Genomic DNA, 27,517 nt, shown 5'->3' with positions numbered 1-27,517 from the left:
GGTTGTTGATTCTCCGCAGGTTGTTCATTAATCCTCACTTGAAATGTCACCGTTCCTAGCAGTGTTTGAGTTTTATTAGAAAAATGGTGAGGAAAGAAAAGCCTATAGGACCCCAAAGGATATATCTTCTAGAGGCAGAATTTCAGGTTTTGACACAAGCATTCTTAGCACCTGAAATTCCCAATTCTGGGCCTTTTCACTTTGGATTCCTCCTGAAATGCAGTAACTGTTCAAATATATTAAACTGAATATCAAGCATTATGCATAATGTTCCACTTACTGGGCACTGTCATTTGCTAAAAAAGAAATGAGGAAAAAAATGTCATTAGAATTTTTAAGTTTGTTTCACAAATGTTTCCATTACCATTATTCTATCCAAGTTTAAAATTTTTAGTGTTCAAATTTTCACTACAAAACTAATTCATATCCTTCACATGCTGGTAAACTTTATCATCATGAGGTATCTCCTTCCTTCCTTCCTTCCTTCCTTCCTTCCTTCCTTCCTTCCTTCCTTCCTTCCTCCCTTCCTCCCTTCTTCCTACAAATGTTATTAGGAACCAATTAAATTCTAGAAAACGTATTAAACACCAATCATGAGAAACCATGGTTGCCACCCTCGGTGAACTCACAGACTAGTTAACAACCCCTAGCTTAAGGGTCACCTAGTGTAGGAAGGCTTTCCCAGGTTTAACCTTCATTGCTGTCTTCTTCTATATGTTCTCATAAAAACCTTTCTTACCTATATTATAGAAATTCTGATAGTGTGATACAATTACATTTTTTAAAAAAGCTTTTAACCTTTTATTTTTATTATCGGCTTGTGGTTTTTTAACTTTCAGTTCCAGTTGGCAATTTGCAATTTTATTTTAACTATACAGTGAATGTTTTCATCAATATTTTTCACTTAGTAGCTGTATTATCTTGGTAAGTTTCTTAACCTGCCTCACCTCAGTTTCCTTATGTGCAAAATGGGAAGAATAAAAGTATCTGCATTACAGGTTTATGGCAGATGTGGAGAGGCACTGCCTAGTCACCCCCTTTTGGAGAGGACTTATCATCCAGGAGCAGGACCGCCTTTAGGGTCTGCCTCCGTTGCCGAGCCACACCACCCGAGGTCACGCCCTTCCCTGGCAGTCTGCATCCAGTGACTGAGCAGTGCTGTGTAGGGCTTGTATAAAAGATGGACGTTTGGGTCCTATATGGGGCAACCATGGTGGGGAGATTATTTGCTTCAGAGACCCCTGTTGAATGGGCTGCATAACAATTCTATTTCTCCCCCTTTGCAAGGGGCTCCTTTCTCCACCTGGGGCTCTCTTCTGGTGCTTCCTTTTAAAGACTTCTCTTCTTTTTACAGGTTTTAATTCCTAATAAACACCTTACTTTCCCACTCCCCCCCTGCCCCAAACTCTGTCCCAGCATCAATTTCTGGAGAACCCAACCTGCATCAGGATTATTGAGGCAGTAAGATGCAGGGCATGCAAGCCACTCAGAGCAGTCCTGGTACATAGTTTGTACACATTAAATACTAACTTATTGTTGTTATCACTAACAGTATTATGATGATGAACTGTATGGAACACCCCAGAAGCAAGGTTCATGACACTACCGTATTTTTCAGACTGTAGGATGCATGTTTCCCCCCAAATTTGGGAGGCATAATGGTTGTTAATGCTGCTGTTGAGTTCTGTTTACATTCACATTGGTGAAATATTATTTATGTTATTAAATATTTTACCACATTTTGCTTCAAAAATTTTTTTCCTATTTTCTTCCTGTAGGTGCATCTTATGGTCCAAAAAATACAGTAACAATGTTTGTGACCCCTGAGTGTGTCTGGTAAACAGCACAAAAGAATTATGAAGTAACTTAAAACCATACAGTAAGGCAGTTGTTGAAACAGAGATGTTTAACCTGGACGTGGGAAGCTGAGGAAGAACCTGGTATCTATCTGCCAGGACTCAAAATGTTGTTACCTGTGAACCCAGAAGTGAAGGGAGGGAAAGCTTTTGAACATGGCTGCTTGAAATGGTCCAGGCTCTGAGCGGAGGAACCCTTGTCCAGGATATTGTTGAGAGGAACTTGAGGCTGAGCAGAAGGGGTTTAGATCTGAGGTCTGCTGAGGTTACTGGTGGGAAGAAAGTTTAGAAATGCCTTAAACTTTCCATAGGAAGCAGAAAACTCATATTTACTTCCCCAGTATTTCCAAAACAAGTATCTTTGAGTTGTTGGCTATGTACTGTTGACTCTCTATGAATGATGAAGCGACTTGTAGTGGCAAAAATTTCAATTCCTACTCTGCTAGTTTAATTCATCTATTGTAACATATGTGCTCTAATAGACAGCAAAATATCTGCACAAGCTCCTTCTACGATAGAGTGCCCGGAGATGTGGAACTTGAAAACACGTGCATGTGTTTAGCAAGAGACACTGTGGAAAAAGTTCCTTGAGGGCAGGGGGATTGGGACACTCTGACTCTGGAGGAGACCTTTTTGTTTGGGGAAGAAGGCTCAACGGGCTCCTTTTGGTAAAGTAGATGTGAGGTAAGATCCTGCCCCTGACTGCTCTGGGCTTCTTCTTTTCTGTCCCCGTTTTAAAAGTTGCTGGGAGAGAGATGAGCAACTTTTGCCAAAGGGCCAAAGAGCCTTCTGGGGTCGTGATGCTCTGGCCTTTGATAATTTTCTTTAAAGTTTGAGAGTCCTCTACCTGATGTAGTGGGGTGGCTCTGCCTGGACCAGTCTTGACGTGAAAGGGCCTGGGAGGAAAGTCACGCTCCGTATGCTGATCTGGCAATGCTGGCCAGCAAGAGGTTCTAGAGAGCTCGCTCAAAGCACTGCACGTGGCTGACTCAGCACTTCTGGCAGCATAGAGATGTGTGTGTGTGTGTGTGTGTGTGATGACTGGGTCACCACGAAAGGCACAAATAACATCCTTCACCCAAGATTACCTTATTCACACATTTTTATCTTCTGTCAGGCCCCGGCCATGCCCTTTGTCCCACCACAGCTCTGAGGACGATATGCTGTTGTCAAACACCTCCATTCCACGCTTCTCCCCGTGGCGCTCGGCAGGCTATGTAGACAGCAGCTGGAGAGGAAGGTTTCATCACCTGCAGCCAGTTCTGGGTGACATCAGGGCTAGTTGCCTGTGGCAATTTGGGTGGAGCGAAGTTACATGTAATAAACAAAGTTCTCTCCTTTCTCCCTCTCTTTCTCTCTGTGTGTTCATTGTAAGGGTAGATATTTCCAGTCCATATCAAAAACTGATTTCCTGGATCAAGATGGGGACATTTCAAAAGAGCACTTTTGTGGTGTTCTAAATGAGCACATACATATTTTCAGTGGATGTAGTGCTAGTTCAGTTTGACATGCAAGCTCAGCAGAGTGTCCTATGCAAACTGGCCCACCCTCTTTTCTTTGGTTATGCTAATCCGACAGGCACATTTCACTGCCCCCCCCACCCGGCCCCCACCCCACATCTTCTTGATTTGTCTTGGGTCATTGCCAGGCTTAACATAAAGGGTGAGGGTCCTGTCTCCTAGGAAGTTTCCCATAATGCTTTGTGTGGGGATACCAGAGGTAGTCAGAACGCTGGGAAGAGGCTCTCCCTTTTTCTGCTCTCTTCTGAGAAACTGCCACCAGAAAACCTGGTATCTGCGTAGCTTGTGCACAGATCACTAAATTACTCCTGGACTCCATGATTTTTGGCAGCAACAGCAGCAAATACAATTAAGAATGATGCATTTCAGGGGACTGATTAGACTTTCTGATGTCTTTTCTCTGAATTACTAATAACTAGGACTGGCACTCTTTGAATAAAACGCTGGGGATTGATATGCTTATTATGAAAAGGGAGTGAGACCCTAGTGAGAAAGGAAAGGCATCCTCCAGATAAGTGGGAGTGACCTGGCGTGGATTAATGTAAGTATTGAAAGGGGTGTAAACTTCTTCTATGAGGTGGAATATGCTAAATGCCATGGGTTAGGATAAAGTAGCTCACAACAAACTCTATAACCACACCCACCGTGGCGTTGTCAGAATCCAATGGATTTGATTGGATTTAGTAAAGGTAAAATTTCAGACCTGAATTAACATTGACCATCATATCAATCATTTGTCATGGTGTGTCCATCTCCTCTGTNCCCTCCCCCCCCCCGCCCCCCGCCCCACATCTTCTTGATTTGTCTTGGGTCATCATTGCCAGGCTTAACATAAAGGGTGAGGGTCCTGTCTCCTAGGAAGTTTCCCATAATGCTTTCCCATAATGCTTCTGACTACCAGAGGTAGTCAGAACGCTGGGAAGAGGCTCTCCCTTTTTCTGCTCTCTTCTGAGAAACTGCCACCAGAAAACCTGGTATCTGCGTAGCTTGTGCACAGATCACTAAATTACTCCTGGACTCCATGATTTTTGGCAGCAACAGCAGCAAATACAATTAAGAATGATGCATTTCAGGGGACTGATTAGACTTTCTGATGTCTTTTCTCTGAATTACTAATAACTAGGACTGGCACTCTTTGAATAAAACGCTGGGGATTGATATGCTTATTATGAAAAGGGAGTGAGACCCTAGTGAGAAAGGAAAGGCATCCTCCAGATAAGTGGGAGTGACCTGGCGTGGATTAATGTAAGTATTGAAAGGGGTGTAAACTTCTTCTATGAGGTGGAATATGCTAAATGCCATGGGTTAGGATAAAGTAGCTCACAACAAACTCTATAACCACACCCACCGTGGCGTTGTCAGAATCCAATGGATTTGATTGGATTTAGTAAAGGTAAAATTTCAGACCTGAATTAACATTGACCATCATATCAATCATTTGTCATGGTGTGTCCATCTCCTCTGTTAATTCAGGAACCTTCTTTATGTGGTGAATGTTCCCTATAAAGGCAAAACATTCAGTCATAATTCAATACATTTTAAGCACAAAATTATTTCTTCAAAAACCTCAGCCTAAAAATTTGATGAGAAGATGGCAAGTCGAGGACACTAGTGCTTTTGTAAGCACTAGTGACAAAGGGCAATGAAGGTGCTCTAGCCAGTAACGACGCCTCCGTGAGCATTCCTGTGATAAAGGAAGCAAAAAGGAGTTCAAATTCAAATGCCAGCAGGGGCAGATCATGAAACCATTTGTAGAGAAGCCAGAACAAAGGCTCCTGTTTAACTCTACCTGTAAGTGTTTTGGCAGAAATTGCACAAACATTTAGCTCAAGGAACAGAAAGAAATCATGCTTACCATCTTCTGTGATGACATACTATCTGACATTCTGATGTTTTCCCAAATACCCTGCAATGGAGTGTGGTAGCTTCTCTGTCCTTTGAAGTCATTTATAAAAATATCTTTAAAAATTATTTTGCTGTTTTTCAATTACAGTTGTCTGCATTTACCTGCTCCCCCAGCCAAACCCCTCTNATGACATACTATCTGACATTCTGATGTTTTCCCAAATACCCTGCAATGGAGTGTGGTAGCTTCTCTGTCCTTTGAAGTCATTTATAAAAATATCTTTAAAAAATTATTTTGCTGTTTTTCAATTACAGTTGTCTGCATTTACCTGCTCCCCCAGCCAAACCCCTCTCCCTTTTTCTACACCCCCCCCTTGGTTTTGTCCATGTGTCCTTTATAGTTGTTCCTGGAAACCCTTCCCTCCTTCCCCCCATTCTCCCTTCCAACTTCCCCTCTGGTTTCTATCAGATTATTCTTAATTTCAGTGTCTCTGATTATATTTTGCTCACTTTTTTATTTTGTTGATTATGTTCCAGTTAAAGGTGAGATCATATGGCATTTGTCTTTCACTGCCTGGGCTTATTTCACTCAGCATAATGCTTTCTAGTTCTATTCATGCTGTGGCAAAGGGTAGGAGCTCCTTCTTTCTTTCTGCTGCATAGAATTCCATTGTGTAAATGTACCACAGTTTTTGGATCCATTCATTTACTGATGGGCACCTAGGTTGCTTCCAACACTTGGCTATTGTAAATTGTGCTGCTATGAACATTGGGGTGCCTAGGTTCTTTTGGATTGGCGTTTCAGGGTTCTTAGGGTATAATCCTAGCAGTGGAATTGCCGGGTCAAAAGGCAGATCTATTTTTAGTTTTCTGAGAAAATTCTATACTGTTCTCCATAGTGGCTGCACAGTCTGCAATCCCACCAACAGTGCACTAGCGTCCCATTTTCTCCACATCCTCTCCAACACTTGTAGTTTGTTGCTTTGTTTATGATGGCCATTCTGACTGGTGTGAAGTGGTATCTCACTGTGGTTTTAATTTGCATCTCTCTAATGGCTAGTGATGCTGAGCATCTTTTCATATGTCTCTGGGCCCTCTGTATGTCCTCCTTGGATAAGTGTCTGTCAAGTCTTGCTCATTTTTTTAAATTGGGTTGTTTGTCTTTCTGGAGTGGAGTCATGTGAGTTCTTTATATGTATTTGGAGATCAAACCCTTGTCTGAGGCATCATTGGCAAATATGTTTTCCCATATGGTTGGTTCTCTTTTCATTTTAATGCTTTATTCTTTAACCATGGGACCTCATCGAAATGAAAAGCTTCCATAAGAATGTCTTTGAGGTCTTTAAATGCTAAAAGCTGATTCTAGAATCTTCCTCTTTTCTATAACTATCCTGCTTCAAGCTCAACTAGCTACAGAGTTTCAAAAAAACAAAAAGAGAGAAAGAAAAAAAGGAAAAGATGGGCATTTCATTCAATTTCTCCAGCTGTTTCCCTTTACATGTAACCTTTGATTTAGACAATTGTCTCCCAAAGGAATAACACTCTCTGTCACTAATCTGTAGATAACGCAGCTATGGGACATAGGAATAGATACAATAATAGGTTTAAGTCTGTAGATTTTTCACTTAGCCATTACAAAGGCATGAAAGGAGCCAGATCAAAAAAAAATATCCATTTGTCCATAGAGAGACTAGATGAACTTCATGAAAAGAAGCCCAGAATGTACAAGATTTTTTTGTGTGCAAATTTTAAGTGTTTTTAAATGCTGTGTAGAAAGAACAAAATTAAGGACATGCGTCAGTCATCAGTCTGCTTTTTTCTTCTTTACTTTTTAAAAACTACTTATTTATTTATTTAGTTTTAAAGATTTTATTTATTTATTTTTAGAGGGAGGGGAAGAGAAGGAGAAAAAGGNAGCCAGATCAAAAAAAAAATATCCATTTGTCCATAGAGAGACTAGATGAACTTCATGAAAAGAAGCCCAGAATGTACAAGATTTTTTTTTTTTGCAAATTTTAAGTGTTTTTAAATGCTGTGTAGAAAGAACAAAATTAAGGACATGCGTCAGTCATCAGTCTGCTTTTTTCTTCTTTACTTTTTAAAAACTACTTATTTATTTATTTAGTTTTAAAGATTTTATTTATTTATTTTTAGAGGGAGGGGAAGAGAAGGAGAAAAAGAAGGAGACATGCCCCACATTGGGGACCTGGCTGGCAACCCAGGCATGTGCCCTGACTGGGGATCAATCCAGCAACCCTTTGCTTGAGAGGCCCATGCTCAATCCACTGAGCTATACCAGCCAGGGCTTTTTTTTTTTTAACTTTTAAAGCAATATTTTAAACACTCTAGTGGACTCATTCTACTCCGACAAGAGCAAAAGTATAGGCAGTATAGAGTCCCATAGCAGCTTGTTCTTAATAGCAAAAAAAACAGGAAATAATTGTTTCCACCAGTACATTGTGCAAATTAACTGTCAGTAAACTATGACCAGATTGCAATCATAACTTTTATAAATTTAATTTAGTTTATTTTCAAATTGGAGTACAGCCACAGCTGACAATTATGTGTTTTACATGGCAGAGGTGAGTGGTTGTGAAAGAGACCATATAACTCAGAAAGATGAACATATTTACTATATGATCCCTTGCAGAAAAATATTTGCCAGCCACTGATCTAAGTGGTTTCACACGTGATCAATGGAACACTCTGCTACCATTAACAGAATAGAAAAGGTTGATCTATAGTGATAGAAAAAGGTATCTAATATCAAGAAAAAGTAAATCAAAGTAGGGTGATGTAAGTACATTTAGATCCCATTTGGCTAACAAAAAACAAAGATAAATACATATTAACTTTTTCTAGAAGAGTATATAAGGGACCTTACAGTAATTTCTTCTGGGAAGTGGACATAAAAGGTAGCACTGGGGAGAAGGAAAGAGGAGGGAATTGGGGAGCAATATTTATTTGATATTCTTTTCTATCATTAAAATTTAAAAATTTCCACATACTACATTTATATTTGAAAGTAAACTAAGATTTATAGGAATAATAAGCATATGCTAAAAACATTTATATGGAGCATTAATTAATATCACATTCAACCGCATAATAATGCATCTTTTCCTCTTATGGATATTTTGTTTATCTTGACTAGTCAATAAAGTAAATAATTCTCATGTTTAAAGATTTACATGTTATTTTAGGTTCACTGTTTGCTTTAGGTGATTACAATTTACCTCTTTATTTAGTGAAATCATTAAAGCATTTTATTCCAATTAAATAGCTTATATCTTTTTAATATATTCTCACTATGAGAAATTCATATAATTGTTGTTTTCCAATATAATTTATAAAATGTAGGAGACTGTTCTGTGTGGCGTGGGTCCAGCTCCCACTCAGAGATGCACAGGACCCACATCCACGGACGGGTTCTCCTGTGGGGAATCGGGCCTGCAATGTGTGTAGGCCACTTGGAGTCTTGCTTTTTGCTAAAAACTCCTTCATCCGGATATGTGGCATATGTTTACTGCAAAGTAACTTCCTAAAATCCTTGTTAAACCTTCCTAGGACCAGTGTAGCTGGTCCAACCGCTTTTCCCTTTTCATTTGCAAATATCCCTGTTCTGTGATGTGATTAGCAGCATTGGCTCCTTTGTTTTCTGTAAAAGGTAACCACCTAAAGCAACCTGTGCATAGTAAATGAGGACCATCAAGTGATGTGCCAAGAAACCCAATAAAGGCTGGTCACGGCAAGGGCCCTCCCTGGCTTTTGCTCCCCTTGACAGAGAAGCCATGCTGTCCCTTTTCCTCCATTGGACTCGGTAGTCCATGTGAATGTCTCATGTCATCGATAATGATGCAGACACTGTGGGCCAGTGTGTGCATCAATAAAATGTTATTTAGACCCCATCTGAGTCTTTAAAAGTGTTTCTCCAATAGCAGATCTGTTTTTTTAGTTTAAATTATGTAAATACATTGGGGTGACATTGATTAATATTAACACCATGTATGTTTCAGGTATACAACCTTATAATATGACATTTACATACTTTGTTAGTGTGCTCATCACCTGAAATTCAATATGTCACCATACACTTGACCTTCCCCTTACCCTCCTCACCCCAAGTCTTTAGAATTTTTTTTAACACTTTTTGTTTTTAATTTTACAGAAAAATATTTCATTTGGGACAATTTTGATACTAGTTGATTTTGTTTAATCTGAAAAATGAAAAGACAAATATCATAGACCTTATCTGGTACAGTTTTTATGTTATAAAATATTTTTCAGTGTTCAATCAATTATCAATTCTTTTAAAAATATAATTTTGGAATAGTTTTAGCGCAATTAAAATGTGGACAGTTGCAAGAAAGACTTTATAAATAGTAAATATGCGTGGAACTAATTCAAAGGAGACTTTATTCTAAATTATCTAAATTCTAGAATTTTAGACTCTTTGAACATAGATGATAGTAGGAAAGTTACAATCAACTGTGAAAAATTAGAGGACATGAACTTCAAATAAGAGCAATATCAATGCCCCTTTCAGCATGAACACTTTATTTTTTGGAGCCTGTGCCTGTGCTTTTCTTCTCTAAAATGGGTGTGGGCTCTGGCTGGTGTGGCTCAGTGGGCTGAGTATGAATCTGCCAATCAAAAGGTCGCCCGTTTGACTCCCAGTCAGAGCAATCCTGGGTTGCAGGCCAGGTCCTTGGTTGAGGGTATGTGAAAGGCAACCAATCAATGTTTCATTCTCACATTGGTGTTTCTTTCCTTCTCCTCCCCTCTCTGTAAAAATAAATAAAATCTTAAAAAAAAAGTTTACAATGGAGATGGTTATACCTACTTTGTCATTTTTTGTGAAAATTACAATAAATGGATTCATGCATACTAGAGTAATTTTTTAATTTTAACCTGCATATCAGACCTTTTCAAAACATGGTATACAACCACTATGGGTTTGCAAGATGATTTTCAGGGGGATGAAAAACTTTATATTCTAATGATGATATATTTCTTTCACATTTGCTTTTTACTTATGATGAGTGATAGGTTACACGTATGGCAGTTTCCTTGGGGGAACTTTCAGAAGTAAAAATGTAAGTCAATTTTGTGAAAAATATTAAGTTACTACAGGCAGAATGCAAATTTGACAAAAATCATGATGATCTTACGTGGTTGACTAAAGTTCAGGAAACTTGGCATGATAGAGACATAAATTTAATTTGGATTTTTATATTTGGCTTTATGGTTTTCCATTGGCATTGTTTAATCTGCCATGGCTGCAAACATACTATGATAATTCAACACACACGGAGCCCCTTTGCAGTAAAGGAAGAAGGAAAAGAAGTGGATGCTGGAAATATTAAAGTATTTAGGAAAGGAATCCCAGTATAGCTGAAATGTTGGCCATTGTGGGGTCCGTAATCTGAGGTTAGCATAGGTTGGGCTGATTCCACCAACAGAAGGAAAAGAACAGTTAACCAGAGGATTAAAAAGTATACTTCCAGAGAGAATTTACAACACTTCTGAGAAATTAACTTTTGGCATAGTATAGTAAAGAATGTTCTGGAGAAGTATAATTCTCATGATGAGCAAATCCAACTGCTTGTCTCATCCCACACCCTCCAGATCGGCCAGCCCAGTCCGTCATCACTAAAGCTGCTGAAATCAGGTAAAGGCAGCAAATAGGAGAGAAGAATAGTCTCAGGAAACCTACCTCTGAGTTTACACCTAAAACTTCCTGAATTCTGCATGAATGTGGCTTTCTTGACTCTAGGTGACAGTGGCAAACCAAACTCAGGCTGGAAGAAGAGTTGGGTCGGGGTGCATGTCTTCCTTTGTGACCAGGAAGGCAAAAATGTCATGTTCGTAACACAGTGATAAGCACACACAAGCCTTTCATCCCAAGCCTTTCTAATTCTTGGAGCAGAGAGCTCCAAAGGCAAAGAGCCCTTCTCCAGGGTGTCTGTACATTTTTACCTTTCTTTTCCACAAATCTGCCTGAAAAAAGTACACTTTGTTCCCTCATTTAATTTCATGCCCTTGATAGAGGAGTTTTAAGCAAGCTACTGCATTGAAAGAAGAGGACTCCCAGGCTCTCACTAAGTTGCAAGCTCTGCCCTTCATTTAGAAAATGGAACGTCTTGCTCTTTAGTACCTGCCTGTGTGAGTACTGATTTTTGTGTGTCTGCAAATTCAGATGGCTAAGGAACTGCCTATGCAGCCGTTCAGAAACAAGATGGAGCAGCTACCTTGATTATTTACTTAAATTTTTTTTTGAAGCCTTCCATTTAACCCCAGCAGGGGAGTAGGGATTTTTCAGCTACACATAGTGATTTTATTCCTCTGGAGTCTTATGTGAATTATTAAGCTTTTCTAGAAAAGAGAGCAAATAGAGTTCTGCAAGGTAATCAAAAGCAAATATGTTAATTTGGGTCTGCAAGACGGTATTTTTACCAGAAAAAAACATTAAGCTTAGATCACTTATTCATCTAAATTAAGGGAATCGAAAAGGAGAGCAAGGCTGGCATATTACCTTTGCTGATGGTCGAAACCAGCCCAGTCTTGGATTCCTTCTTAATCGTCTCTCTCAGTGTAAAACCTAGTTACTAGGATACGGCCGTGTGGCAGCATCTTTATTAGAACTTGTGTGGGAGAAGAAAAGGGCAGAGGCTCATTTCCAATAATGGTTTGACAAGCAACACAGAGAAAAGGGCACAAAGGAATTGAGGTCTGTGGTGTTTCCCTACATCGAGGTTTTGAAATAATAGCACTTATCTAAATGGAAAGTCTCCAGGAATACATTTTATTAATCTCAGGGTTGAAAGAAAAAGAGACATGATAGCATATTATCATCAGAATTAAAACCAGGAAGCCTAAAAGGATATGTAAGTATCCTTTCTAAAGGATCAGGTAAATACCAAAATATCAGGTAAAGTACAAAACTGCTATCATCTGTCACTGATGAAATGTTCTTATCTTAACTCTGGCTAAACCCAAGAGCTCTATAATTATACAGATAGAAGTCACACTTCCAAATATTAAGAATCAAAAATAGTCAATGGCTGAATGTCTTAAGCATTTAGAAAACTTCACAAGATCCAAGATACTCTTCCTGAAGAAAGTCTACAGCAAGGTTATTAATTCTCTTCACTAGTACATCTTTATACCAGAATAGAGATATAGTTGTAAAATTTGTACTGGTAAAACTGTATTTGTTTACTTTACAACTTTCTTTTTTTAAAAAAAATTATTTATTTATTTATCTTTAGAGGGGAAGGAGAGAGGGAGAGAGACATCAATGTATGGTTGCCTTTCGTGCGTCCCCTGCTGGGAGTTGGCCTGCTGGGAACTGGCCTGCAACCCAGGCATGTGCCCTGACTGGTAATCGAGCCGCGATCCTCTGGTTTGCAGGCCTGTGCTCAGTCCACTGAGCTGTGCCAGCCAGGGCTTGTATTTGAATTAAACCCTATTCAACCATTATCTTTTAACAAAATAAGAGCTATACTAAATACGATACTGAAATTTACATAAAGATAGAAAGCTCCATAGCAAAACATGTCTAAATTATTAACAATATAATGTTCTGAGAGAGAAAAATACCAAGAAAATAAAAATACCTGACATTCCACATGCTCTGCCTTCTTGTGCCTTCCCTGCTCTCCAACGCAAATCTCACCACTCACAGAGCCAGTCCTGGCTGGGAAGAGCTTGTGTGGTTTGGCTTGCAATAAACCTAGCACTGAAACTCGGGTTTACCAATTTATTAGCTGTGTGACCTTGGAAAGGTCATAAACATCTTCTGTGGCTCAATTCTTCAACTATAAAATGCCTTAATTGCAATACTTAAATGAGATCATGTGTTTAAGGTGCAAGTATTTAATAAATATTTATTATTTGTATTATTATTATCACCATTTTGAGAGGTAACCAATAAAGAACACCCTTCTTTCAAGCCAAAAGCTGGAACCAACTGAGATATGACTTGGAAGTCAGAGGGATGGATCTCAAATTCTTTTTCTTTTTCTTTTTTTAATTTTGAGTGTTGTTCAAGTACAGTTTTCTGTCTTTTACTCCCATCCCAGCCCACCCACGCAGCCCTCCCCACATTCCTCCCATTTCCACCCCGCTCTAGTTTTTGTCCATGTGTCTTTTATACTTGTTCCTGTAAATCCTTCCCCTTTCCCCCTGAAATTCCCCTGAAATTCCCTCCCCTCTCCCCTCTGGTCACTGTCAGCCTGTTCTCTATTTCAGTGTCTTTGGTTATATTTTGCTTGTTTGTTTGTTTTGTTATTTAGGTTTCTGTTAAAGGTGAGACCATGTGATATTTGTTTTTCACCCCCTGGCTTATTTTACTGAGCATAATGCTTTCCAGTTCCATCCATGCTGTTGCAAAGGGTAGTAGCTTCTTCTTTCTTTCTGCTTCATAGAATTCCATTGTGTATATGTACCATAGCTTTTTGATCCAGTCATTTACCGATGGGCACCTAGGTTGCTTCCAACACTTGACTATTGTAAATTGTGCTGCTATGAACATTGGGGTGCCTAGGTTCTTTTGGATTGGTATTTCAGGGTTCTTAGGGTATAATCCTAGCAGTGGAATTGTTGGGTCATAAGGCAGATCCATTTTTAGTTTTCTGAGGAAATTCCACATTGTTTTCCGTAGTGGTTGTATCAGTCTGTAATCCCACCCATAGTGCACTAGGGTTTCCTTTTTTCCACAACCTCTCCAACACTTGTTGCTTTGTTTATGATGGCCATGACTGGTGTGAAGTGGTATCTCATTATGGTTTTAATTTGCATCTCTCTGATAGCTAACAATATTGAGCATCTTTCATGTGTGTCTGGATCCTCTGTATGTCCTCCTTGGAGAAGTGTCTGTCAAGTCCTTTGCATATTTTTTAATTGGGTTGCTTGTCTTACAGTGGAGTTGTGTAAGTTCTTCATATATTTTAAAGATTAAACCCTTATCTGAGGTATCCTTGGCAAATATGTTTTCCCAAAAGGTTGGTTCTCTTTTTATTTTAATATTGTTTTCTTTAGCCATGCAGAAGCTTTTTATTTTGATGAGATCCCATTTGTTTATTCTTTCCTTTATATCCCTTGCTCTAGGGGACATATCAGTAAAAATGTTGGTGTGTGAAATATCTGAGATTTTCCTGCCTATGTTCTACTCTAGGGCTTTAATAGTGATACAGCTTATATTTAAGTCTTTTATGCATCTTGAATTTATTTTGGGGTATGGTGTAAGTTGGTGCTTGAATTTTATTTTTTTTGCATGTAGCTGTCCAGCTCTCCCAACACCATTTGTTGAAGAGGCTATTTCTATACCAGTTTAAGTTGCCGCCCCTTTGTCCAATATTGATTGACTGTAGAGACTTGGTTTATTTCTGGGCTCTCTGTTCTGTTCCACTGGTCCATGTGTCTGTTTTTATGCCAGTACCAGGCTGTTTTGATTACAGTGGCCTTGTAATACAGTTTGACATTAGGTATTGTGATCCCTCCTACTTTGTTTTTCTTTCTCAAAATTGCAGCAGTTATTTGGGATCATTTATGGTTCCATATAAATTTTGAAGTGTTTTTTCTATGTCTATGAAATATGCCATTGGTACTTTAATAAGTATTGCATTGAATCTGTAAATTGCTTTGGATATTAGACATTTTGAGGATGTTAATTCTTCCAGTCCATGAGCATGGTATATGTTTCCATTTTTTTGTGTCTTCCTTGATTTCTTTTTTCAGTGTTGTGTAGTTTTCTGTATACAGTCTTTTACGTCCTTGGTTAGGTTTATTCCTAGGTATTTTATTTTTGTTTTTGCTATATCTAATGGGATTTTCCCCTTGATTTCTGCTTCTGCTGTTTCATTGTTGATACACAAAAAATGCCTTTGATTTCTGGATATTGACTTTGTATCCCGCTCTTTTGCCAAATTCATTTATTAGGTTGAGCAGTTTTGGGGTGGAGTCTATAGGATTTTCTATGTACACTATCATGTCATCTGCAGATAGTGACAGTTTTGTTTCCTCCTGTCTAATTTGGATGACTTTTATTTACTTTTCTTGTCTAATCGCTGTGGGTAAGACTTCCAATACTATATTGAATAGAAGTAGTAAAAGTGCACAACCTTGTCTTGTTCCTGATCTTAATAGAAAAACTTTTAGTTTTTGCCCATTGAGTATGATGTTGGCTCTACGTCTCTTGTATATGGCCTTTATTATGTTGAGGAATGCTCCCTCTATTTTATTTTGCTGAGTGTTTTTAAATGGGTGCTATACCTTATCAAATGCTTTTTTCACATCTATTGATATGATCATGTGTTTTTTGTCTTTGCTTTTGTTTATGTGGTGTATTACATTTACTGATTTGTGAATGTTGAACCATCCTTGCATCCCTGGGATGGATCCCACTTGGTCATTGGTGTATGATCTTTTTAATGTATTGTTGGATGTGCTTTCCCAATATTTTGTTGAGGATTTTAGCATCTATGTTCATCAGTGATATTGGTCTGAAGTTTTCTTTCCTTGTGCCTTTATGTGGTTTTGGGATTAGAATGATGTTGGCTTCATAAAAAGAGTTTGAGAGTTTTCCATCATTTTGAATTTTTTGGACTATTCTGTGAAGAATAGAGGTTAGCTCTTCCTTAAATGCTTTGTAGAATTCTACTGTGAAAACTTCTGGTCCAGGGCTTTTGTCTGTTGGGAGTTTTTTGATTACTGCTTCAATTTCATCTGCTGTTATTGGCCTGTTCAGGCTTTCTGCTTCTTCACTGAGTTTTGGAAGATTATATTTTTCTAGAAATTTGTCCATTTCACCTAGGTTTTCAATTTCTTAGCATACAGTTCTTTATGGTAATTTCTTACAATCCTTTGTATTTCTGTGGTGTCAGTTGCAATCTCTGCTCTTTCATTTCTGATTGTGTTTATTTGTGTCCTCTCTGGGCTGTATTTGTTGTTGTGCCTCGAGTTCTTGTAGGTGTAGGGTTAGGTTATTTGTTTGAAATGTTTCTATCTTTTTTGGGTAGGCCTGTATCACTATGAAGTTCCCTCTCAGGACTGACTTTGCTGTGTCCCATAAGTTTTGGGTTGTTGTGAGTTCATTTTCATTTGTTTCCAGCAACGTTTTGATTTCTTCCCTTATTTCATTCTTGACCCAGTCATTGTTTAATAGCATGCTATTCAATCTCCATGATTTTGAGTGTTTGGGGTGTTTTCCCTTGGGGTTGATTTCTAGTTTCACTCTCTTGTAGTCAGAGAAAATGTTTGGTATGATTTTAATTTTCTTGAATTTGTTGAGGTTTGTTTTGTGTCCTATCATGTGGTCTATCTTTGAAAATCTTCCATGTGCATATGAAAAGAATGTGTATTTTGCTTCTTTGGGATGAAAGGCTCTGTATATATATATCAGTTAAATCCATTTCATCCAGGGCATTGTTCAATGCCACAATATCTTTGTTAAAATTTTGTTTGGAAGATTTGTCCATTTTTAACAGTGGGGTGTTAAAATCCCCTACTTTAATTGGATTGCTGTCAATATCTTTCTTAAGTCTTCTAAGATTTTCTTTATGTATTTGGGTGCTTCTGTGTTGGGTGTATATATATTTACAATGTTTATGTTTTCTTAGTGGATTCTTCCCTTGATGGGTCTCAAATTAATATTAATAGCTGAATTAAAAACCTAACTGGGTAGGGAGCCACAAAGGGCTTGTTAATGGTTCCTCTCTAGCTCTGATAGAGCTGATAGGGACAAGTGTCTTACATCAGGGAAGAGGACAGACCAGGACATACTGTCCCATAGGCAGGGCTGCCTGAAGAGAAAGTGTGCCCAGAGGACCTGAGTCATGCATCTCAAGAAGGTTGAGAGAGTCTTGATGTCCCTCCATGTAGAAATATAAGAGAGGCACTGAGCCCTGGCTGGTGTAGCTCAGTGGATTGAGTGAGGGGCCTGTGAACCAAAGGGTCACCAGTTCTATTCCCAGTCAGGGAACATGCCTGGGTTGTGGGCCAGGTCCCCAGTGGGGAGCGTGTGAAAGGCAACTACATATTGATGTTTCTCTCCCTCTCTTTCTCTCACTTACCCTCTCTCTAAAAATAAATAAATAAATAAATAAATAAAAATTTAAGGCTATTAAAAAAAGAGAGACGCATTGAGATTTCTCCCAAATTATTATTATACTTTTGATGGCTTTAATTTTAGATTTTTTACCAGCTAAAATGTTGATTCCAATACTTATAAGTTTATTTGTGTGATATATATATATATGCATTTTCATGCTTTTTTGATATTTTCTATTACTATGGCAAATTGAACTATAGTTCTCAATTGTCACCTTCCTTATACCAAAGAATTTTACATACTTGCCCTGTACTGCAAATTTCTTAGTATATGCCCTACAGGTAGAATACATTCTTGTTCCATTAACTTTGACCATGGTCATGTGACATATTTTGGTACATGGAATATTTGTGATATGAGCTAAGCCATGTCTGAGCAGAAGCTTTAAATGAACTTGTATGATTTGTCTCCATCTGTCCTGAACAGGACATCTGTTCTCCATCCTGAGAACTCCAGGCCTTGGGTCTGGCTGCTCCTTCTCTCTGGATCCCAATGTGGGTGAACATAGAGCTGGCCCAATGGACCCAGGTCAGCCATAGGTAAGCCCCTACCTGGTTACCTAGGTAACATACACCCCTGCTGCTGATCAGCATTCTTTGTGTAAATGAGTAAGTATTTCTGTAAGCCATCGGGACTTAGAGGTTGTTAATATCACAAAACAGTTGATTAAACAGACGCAACTTTTTACTGCCAGACAGCTTGCAGGGTCATATCATAGGTGAGAGACAAGGTCAGCAGTCAAAGCTCAGGACTAGTTCATTTAAAACCTGTAAGATTGTTCTGCATCAGCTCGACACCTGTTCACCTGTTACTAACACGATAGTGACAGCCAAGCTTCTCGCTGTTTGCACTTTTTGCGCTGCACCAGGAGCAGGATGTGGTCAGACGCTGGCCAGGTGCTGAAGTGGCCTGTGAATGCCAGCGGCAGTGCCATCTGTACTGGGGGCACCTAGATCTCCCAATCTGCTTATTTAGAGCAAATGTTTTCTTAAAGTGCCTCTCCTTGTTTTAAATTTTAGTAAGTGCAAGGCAGTCAGGAGTATACTAAATTGTCTTAGCCCTTCTGCATGGAATAATTTAACATGTAAGCTTTCCAAGTGTGCAATTGGATTGGTGAAAGTGAATTTTAGCAAATAGGTTAAATCTTATTGTAATAAAACATTATGACAGTGTATTTATGACCAAAAAGATTTTCAAAGGGTAGGAGCTCCTTCTTTCTTTCTGCTACATAGTATTCCATTGTATAAATGTACTGCAGGGTTTTTTTTTCATAGCTGTTCAAGTACAGTTGTCCCCATTTTCCCACCATCACTTTCTCCCACCCCACCCACCCCCACCTCCCACCTTCAATCCTTCCCCCCTTTGACTTTGTCCATGGGTCCTTTGTACATGCAGTTTTTTGATCCACTGATTTGCAGATGGGCACTTAGGCTTTTTCCAGCACTTGGCTATTATAAATAATGCTGCTATGTACATTGGGGTGCATTAGTAAAAAATTTTTTTCAAAAACCCTGAAATCATACTACCATGATAGAGGAGATAAAAAGAGGAAAATAATATAATTCTGTTTTGTTTTGACAAAAGACAAAGCAGTAATTTTCATAAATATTCAACAACTAAAATTAAGTATGTGAACATTTCAAAATATCACCGCTTTTTAGTAGTAATTATACTCCTTCACATTCCATAGCACTTACTTTTCTCAAGGTACTTCGCTATCTATTTTCTTTAACTTTCCCAGCTAATTTTATTGTTATTTACACATTTCATACCCATACCATCTGCTCAATCTAAGTCAATGAAATTTCCCAAAATACTGACTATTGAAAACTTCCACACCAAATACTCTCAAGGTTGTCTTCCTATTTTTTGCATCACTAATGCACTTCCTGCTTTTGGGGCTTAGTCCTTTCACAAGACCAACTCAGATTTATACCTTGACTTCTTGCTTAAACTTTTTGTATTATAAAATTTTAAGCACAATGAATAATGTAAAATAATAATATGCATACACATACAATCACACCCCAATTTTTGATAATTTTATGTTTTTTTTAAATAAGGCACTAGAGAGAAAGCTGAGGTCCTCTGTGTAACTTTTCTTCTTTTCATTCCCTGTTCTCCAAGTGTACCTGCTGTTCCTGAATTTGCCACAGTTTTTCATTCTTTTAAGCTTTACATAAATGTTGCATAGTTATAATTGTTATGATGCGCATTCCATTTCTCAATATCACATATTGAAATGCATCTATCTTTACTAGTGTAGATCTACAGCATTTATTGAAACTTTTGCTTAATAGTCTTTTGTATGAGCAAGTGACAATTTATCCATTTTCAGGCTCATGTCTATATATTTGTGGTGTTTAGCAGACACTGTAGTTTTGCCCCTATACCCTTGGCAGATTGCGTCTTGTGAGACTCTGCTGGAGGGTTTTGTTCTGGCTAGGGGCACACTCGGGCCAAAAGCAGGGCATACTGAACTGCCCGAGAGTCTGAAGCAGTCTTCATTCAATGAAAGACAGGGATTTGATGGATAAATAAATACCCAGCTCTTTTCATACCGCTCATGAGAGAACTCTGAGGTGTGTTCTACACCAGTTTTTGCCTCAGTTGTCTGTGATGGCAATTTGTTGACCATGAACCTTTAAGCTTTCTGCCTTTCCTTATCTTACAACTCTGCTTGCCCTCTCACTTTGTCCTGGGATGACCCCTCAGATGACCTATGTACACTCAGACACTTACTTCGGAATCTATTCTTGGGAACCTAAACTAAGACTACTATTCAAAACCTGCCTGCAACAAACATGCTGTATTTGACCATTTCTCCTTATCAGCATGCAGGTGAAGTTCTCTTGGGCAGAGTCAGCAAAATACAGCCCAGGTATCCAAATCCAGCCTGCCACCTGTTTGTTTATAGCCAGTGAGCTAAGAAAAGCTTTTTACATATTTAAAAAGTTGAGGAAAATAAAAAAGACAATAGTTCATGACATGGAAATTATATGGAATTCAAATTTTAGTGTCCAAAAAGAAGGTTTTGCTGGAGTTCAACCAGGCCCATTTCCTTACTAATGATTTATGGCTGTTTTTACACGATCACAGCAGAGATGTGTAGTTGCTCCAGACACTAGACAGCTTGCAAAATTTAAAATATTTGCCATCTTTCTCTTTACACAAAAGAGAAGTTCACTGACCCCTGCTCCAGGGTATAAATCTCAATGTAGAATTTCACTGTTAAAAATAATGTATATAATTAACTAGAAAGTATATATATGCTCTCCAAAGTGGGGTTACAATTTATACTCTGACCACCAGGAGCATTTGAGTGTTTCCATTTTCCATATCCTCATCAACAAGTTTTAAAAAGCCTTTATAATACTTGCTAATCCCTCTTTTAAACAAAAAATGTTCATATCTCAGGTTCTTCTAAAGGCAATAGTATCTACAGTTGATTATTTTTTAAAAGTCTTTATGTCTATGGTTACCTTTAATTTGTGACACATGATATAGGTTTTCCATTTATGGGAGCGGTATAAAGTTTCTTTTTAATTTTTTGTATTCTCACCTGAGGGCATGCTTATTGATTTCTTTTTTAAGAAAGAGGAGAAGGAAGGGAAAGAGAGAGTGAGAGAAACACCCATTGGTTGCCTCTCATACACGGTCCAGCCAAGGACCAAACCCACAGCCTGTGTATATGTCCTGACTGGGAATGGTTTATGGGATGACGCTCCAACCAACTGAGCCACACTGGCCAGGGCACCTTTTTTTTAGCAAAAAAAATAGTTGAGTAAAAGAGAAACAGTTAAGCATGTGACATTGAAGTGATGTGCAAATATGGCAAAATCCTAAAAACAGATTCTGAATGATTGAAATTTGTTTCAGTGAAGGAGTGGAAACCTGTAACCTGTGTTTTAATCCTGGGTCATTCACTTGTTAATTGTGTGTTCTTGAACAAAGTATTCATCCTCTCTAGATTTCAGTAAAATGGAAATAATTGCTAAAGCTTTCTTACCTATCTCATAGCAAATATTATTTTGGACATTTACTGAGGTTGTAAGCTAAAGAATTTAACAAGAGTGTGGAGCATTATATAAACTAAGACATCGGTGTGTTGCACCATTTCCATGAACAACGTGTATCACAAGTTAACTGAAGTTTTGACCTTGTTCCCCGAGGGTGACCAACATGGTACACTTTCCAACATGGTGTCTGGTTTCTGCTCATGTTGATACTGCTGTCAATAGTCCCAACCCCATACCCTTCATTTCTACTTGTAGAAGTCTATGGACTGTTCTTCAGCCTTTTTCCATGAAGATTTCCCCCCAAATTCCATTCCTGTTGTAATCTTGCATGATGTCTTCCTCCTGAAAATCTTTACACAATTTGCAGATGTTCTCTCACAGCATAGGACACGGTCCCGTGCTCATTCGCTGCACTGCTTATGTATTAAGCACACAGAATGTTGTGTGCTTCTGACAAGTGTCCTCAGACTCCAGCGTACTTCTTTGCACACAATACTAGCAAGTCAGTGTGTTGATTTTTATTTTTATAAGTTTCCATTACTTCTTTTTAAAGTATATTTGCCCTAACGTTGTCTACATGGCTGAGAATATGAGCCCTTAATTCAGTGTTTAAACCCTGTCTGGTGGGTCTCTACCTACTTCTTGAGGCTCATCTTAAAGCAGCCTGTTCTCTACTTCAGCCACAGTGACCTGCCAGCCCCCGCAGACTGTGTTCTCCTTCTGCATCAGGGTCTTTTTGAATGCTATTCCAAGTGTATGAAATGACCTCTCCCCTTTCACTTTTTAATTTTTACTCATTTTTCATACTTCATCTCAATTGTTTCTTCTCCACAGAAGCCCCCTCTTACCTCCTTCGTTATGTCCAATGTCCCTCTTGTCTACCATGATAGTGCCACAGACTTTTCCTTGGCACTGTTTATCATAGTGACAATTTTATATTATTTTTATGGTTATTTAATGAATATTAATCTTCCCATTAAGGCTTATGCTTCATGAAGACTTGGGGATATTTGTTTCCCCACATCATTGTATCTCTAGCATCTGATAGAGTGCTGGGTACATAGTAAATTCCCAATGAATATTTGTTGGATGACTGACTGAATGGATTAGGTATTATTCTGTCCCCTGCAAAATTAAATCCAAGGTGTGGTCCTAGCTTGCTTTCATCTTCCATGATCAGCAAGGGAATACATATGAGCAGGGCATAAATTAAAGTTTATCTGCTTCTGCCAAGTAGTCTGGGAAAATTTTCAGGGTGTCAAGACACCAGTCACAGGTTTCAGGAATCACTGACATCCTGCAGCCGTTTTTAGTGACCTGCTATTGCTGACTTTTGCCCTTTGGAAATTATATTGTCCCCAAGTAAATGCCAGAATGCTGTCTGTGATCGTTGGACTCCAGCTGCAGGCCACTCTAAATATACTCAGGTGCCATTTAAATTTAAATTTCTATCTAAAAATAATCAGGTTGTTGAACCACAGAAGAATAATACGCAGTTTAAATTCAGGTTCCAAGACGCACATTGATGTTTACAAAGAGCCACCTTGCATTTGGTTGCTGATCCTAAAGAACCCGTCTTACTGTGAGGCACAAATTGCAGACAGTCCTGTAACATCACACATCAAATCTGACGCTAAGAGCAGTATATACAGGGTCCAGCAGAAGTAGTACCTGCGTGAGTGTGGTTGGTAGAGTACTAAAATGGGTGTTATAATTTATAGCTTTAATTTGAACATTTCACCTAAAACGTCATATGGTGTGCTTGAGTGTGATATTGTGATCTTATAAAATTACATACTTATAATATTGTAATAAAAGATTTTGTAATAAAAAGGGGGTGTTATTTGTGCCAGACTGTGTGTGTTTGTGTGTGTGTATAATTAAACTCTATATTTTAAATACACTTATGTTTTAAATATACTTTATTTTATTTCATTTTGTAAAAATACACTTTACCAATTATGCTGTTACAGTTGTCCCATTTTTTCCCTTTTCTTCCCCTCTTCCCTGCACCTCCCTCCCACCAGCATTCCCCCACCTTAGTTTATGTCCATGCGTCATACATATAACTTCTTTAGTTTCTGCATTCCCCATACTATTCTTGACCTCCCCCGTCTATTTTGTTCCTACCATTTATGCTTCTTATTCCCTGTACCTTTTCCCCTCTCATTCTCCTCCCCTTCCCTGCTGATAACTCTCCATGGGATCTCCATTTCTGTGACTCTGTTCCTTTTCTGGTTGTTTGCCAAGTTCATTTTTGTTTTTGTGCTTTTAGGTTCAGTTGTTGATAATTGTGAGTTTGTTGTCATTTTACTGTTTGTATTTTTGATATTCTTTTTCTTAGGCAAGTCCCTTTAACATTTCATATAACAAAAGCTTGGTGATGATGAACTCCTTTAATTTGACCTTATCTGGGAAGCACTTTATCTTCCCTACCATTCTAAATGGTAGCTTTGCTGGACAGAGTAATATTGGATGTAGGTCTTTGCTCTTCATGACTTTGAATACTTCTTTCCAGCCCCTTCTTGCTTGTCAGGTTTCTTTTCAGAAATCAGCTGATAGTCTTAGGGGAACTCCTTTGTAGGTAACTTTCTCCTTTTCTCTTGCTGCTTTTAAGATTCTCTCCTTATCTTTAGTCTTGGGTAATGTAATTATGATGTGCCTTGGTGTGTTCCTCCTTGAGTCCAACTTCCTTGGGACTTTGTGATCTTCCTGGACTTCCTGGAAGTCTATTTCTTTGTCCACATTAGGGAAGTTATCCATTATGTTTTCAATTATTTGCTATTGTTCTTCTCCTTCTGACACCCCTATGATTCAGATTGGAACATTTAAAGTTGTTGTGGAGATTCCTAATCCTCTCCTCATTTTTTTGAATTCTGTTTCTTCATTCTGTTCTAGTTGAATGTTTATTTCTTTCTTCTGGTCCAAACTGGTTTCCTTCCCTTCACTGTTGATTCCCTGTACATTTTCCTTTATTTCACATCTCATAGCCTTTACTTTTTCCTGTATTTTGTACCTATACTCGACCATTTCTGTGAGCATCCTGATAACCAGTGTTTTGAATTGTGTATCTAATAAGTTGGCTATCTCTTCATACCTTAGTTGTATTGTTTTCTGGAGCTTTGATCTGTTCTTTCATTTGAGCCATGTTTTTTTTTTTTTTTTTTTTTTTGTCTCAGTGCACCTGGTGTAGTAAGGGGCAGAGCCTTAGGTATTCACCAGAGTGGAGCAACCCTCTTTGCTGCCTTGTGGTGCTGTATGTGGGGAGGGGTCCAAGAGGGAACACTGCCTCTTGCTCAGCTCTTGCCAGCTTTCAGTCACTTCCTCTGCTGCCCATAAGCAAACTGGGCCCTTCTGGTGCTGGTTCCAGGATGGGTGGGCTTGTGTGTGTTCCAGGACCCTGTGGGTCTCTCCAGCAAACTCTCCTGGGAGGCTGGGAGTTTCTCCCACTGCCTCAATTCCCACAGGTTTTTCCAGTCAGAGATTTTGAGGCTTTATTTCTCCATGTTGGAACCCTGGGTTCTGTGGTCTGTCTCACTTCCCAATGGTTCCTCCCTGGTCCTCCAGTCGCCACCTTGCCATGAGTCCCCTCCACCTGCTGCCCATCTCTGCCCCTTCTACTGGTAGGTATGAATGTGTCTTCCCTAACTCCTTGGTTGTTGGACTTCCATACAGTTCAACTTTCTGGCAGGTCTGGTTATTTTTTGTTTTTAAATTTGTCGGTGTTCTTCTTTTGGTTGTTTGAGGAGGCAAAGTGTATCCATCTTAACTAGAAGTGAACTCTATGTTTTAAATATACTCTATATCTGAAAAGCTTCTATCATGTTTAACAACACTAGACTTTATTGACACTTATTAGTCTTAATACTATGGCAAGAGATTATGGCATAGAGGATTTTAAAAAGTAGATATCTTTTGGCTTATTCCATAAGGAAGTTCTCTTAACTCTACCTTCAACCCCAATCTCCTTTTGAAAATTTTCAAAATAATCCACGAGGTTGTCTTTGAATGCAGATAAAACACTCTAACTTCAGAATACCATGTTTATATTTTCTTATTGTATTGTAAATACTCTCATAGTGTTTACAGCCTTTGGGAGAACATGGACCACGATCAGAAGTTGGCAGTTGACAGGATGTGTACAATGGCAGCACATCTGTGTTGTCACTGGGCCCAGGGCCCCGTCCGCAGCATTGCCTGTCATCTCTCCGCATGCCCGTTTGCAAGTGCCGCTCAGGGCCACCCAACTGAACCACAGAGAGTTGTCTTCTCCTATGTTTCAAGGTGGACTAAGCCTTACTTGTCTTGATCTAAACATACCTCTTCACTTTTTAGACCCTGTGAGTGAAGGAACAACTACATGCTTGCTTTAAACCAGAGGAAATGATCAGAGCGAATGGCCTGGATATTATGACTGTGAGTATTGGTTTAGTCATTGGCTTAATCAGGAAGAGAAATTATTGCAGAAAATGTTCACATGCTGTCCTGGATTTTCTAAATTAACAAAAATTCTTGGTTCCATTTTCAAAGAGGCCTGCTGGGAATCATTCCTGATTTTGTGGTTTTAAATCATTCCGGTTTATGTGACATTTTTGCTGGGTTGGTAGTGGATTGGCACAAAAATGGGGGGTGAGGGGAAGGTGCTTTTCAGTACTAGAATGGACCAGGAAATGAGAGCACCTGCGTGAGAGATATAGCTGTTTTGGGGAAGAAGCTGATCCTTATAGACTGGGTGATAAAATTTGATGAGTCAGAAATTATATTATCATGTATTTCATAAAAGCATTCTAGCACTGTGTTAGTGTCCTGGTGCCAGGAATGTTATTTACAGAGGAACCATTTATATTTCATTTTATTTTGCTTGATTGCCTCCATTGCATTGTGATAAAACTTATGCGGAATTTTTGAAAAAGAAGAAATTTTAATAACAAACTTTAGAAATGATACTGAAAATTGAGTCTGTGGCAATGTAAAAATCTGTGTTTTAAATTAATTTTACTTGGTCGAATAAACAAATGTTGGTGTGAAAAGGCTTTGTTTTTTTTTTAATCCTCACCAAGGATATGTTCTTCTTGATTTTTACAGAGAGAGGAAGATGGGCGGAAGAGAGAGAGAGAGAAACATTGAACAGTTGCCTCTGTATGTTCCCTGACCCCACACACAACCCAGGTGTGTGCCCTGAGAGGGAACCAAACCTGCAAACTTTTGGTGTATGGGATAATGTTCCAACCAGCTGAGCCACCCAGCCAGAGCAAAAACGGGTTTTTAACTGCAAAATGCCATAAGGCTGTATCAACAGTGCTATTTCTGGAAGTTTCGGATGAATTAAAATTCTTCCCTTTTACTTGTCTTTACTTTCTAAATATTTTATTTTTAATAAAGAAGTGCACACACACGAACATACAGGCATGCATACATGTGTGCCTACATACACAGTTGCATATATTTAGGTGGATATTTTCCTTAGGCAGAGTCATTGTCTCAAAGGAACATCCATGTAAACTTCCAAAATCCCACCTCGGAAGTGTTGTTCACAGGGTAGGAGAACTAAGGAGAGCATGGGAGAGGGTTGGACAGAGAAAGGCTGGACACTCTCCCTTGTCTGTAGCTGTTGTCTGAGCTGGGGCTCTGAGCTCCCCTTTCCCTCTGGGTCATCCCTTCCCTATAGCTTTGCAACTTTCATATTCAGGACAGGACACATTAATTACTTGGCATGTTAGTAACATCCCAGGAGTTTTTGCTTCACAAAGACTTTCACTTGTATGCATCACGAACTTTCCTTAGCAAAATTTTGTAGTCTGTTGGTGTCATAGACGTTGTTTGCATATACAATAGTCATCTCCTTGGGCGGCCACGTTTCACGAGCTCTTATCCAGCTGCAAGGGGTAGGGGGAGTGCATGTTTTTTAGACAAAGTTGCTTGTGATCATCCCGTTCCCCTTGTCAGCCGTGGATGCGAGTGCATACATGGGACAAAATTCTGGCTAATTAAAAACACGTGGAAGTTCATTGGCAGGCTTTTGGGAAATGTTTCCTTAATCTTAAAAAAGCGATCTCACAGTGCCTTGTCATTTTTTCTCGATTTGAGTGTTGTATAAAGATGAAAACTGTAGAATTGCTGCAGCCATCTGGCCGCCACAGTGAATGAAGGACAAAGTCAACCTGC

The 27,517-nt window shown here is 38.9% G+C and overlaps 1 long non-coding RNA gene across 1 annotated transcript in view; it reads left to right on the top strand.

The window, feature by feature from the left end:
• LOC118993875 (uncharacterized) overlaps positions 1–26,700 on the top strand; it is a 126,420-nt gene extending 99,720 nt beyond the window's left edge. Inside the window, exons 2-3 of the long non-coding RNA XR_005067960.1 lie at positions 25,688–25,768; positions 26,438–26,700. This is a non-coding gene — a long non-coding RNA (uncharacterized LOC118993875). The remainder of the gene's footprint in view (positions 1–25,687; positions 25,769–26,437) is intronic.
• The last annotated feature ends 817 nt before the right edge of the window (positions 26,701–27,517 follow it).

This window comes from Sturnira hondurensis, unplaced genomic scaffold, assembly GCF_014824575.4.
Source record: "Sturnira hondurensis isolate 20B ecotype Veracruz unplaced genomic scaffold, ASM1482457v3 Scaffold0008948, whole genome shotgun sequence".
Taxonomy (NCBI): Eukaryota; Metazoa; Chordata; class Mammalia; order Chiroptera; family Phyllostomidae; genus Sturnira; species Sturnira hondurensis.
This window is presented reverse-complemented; position numbering and strand designations above follow the sequence as displayed.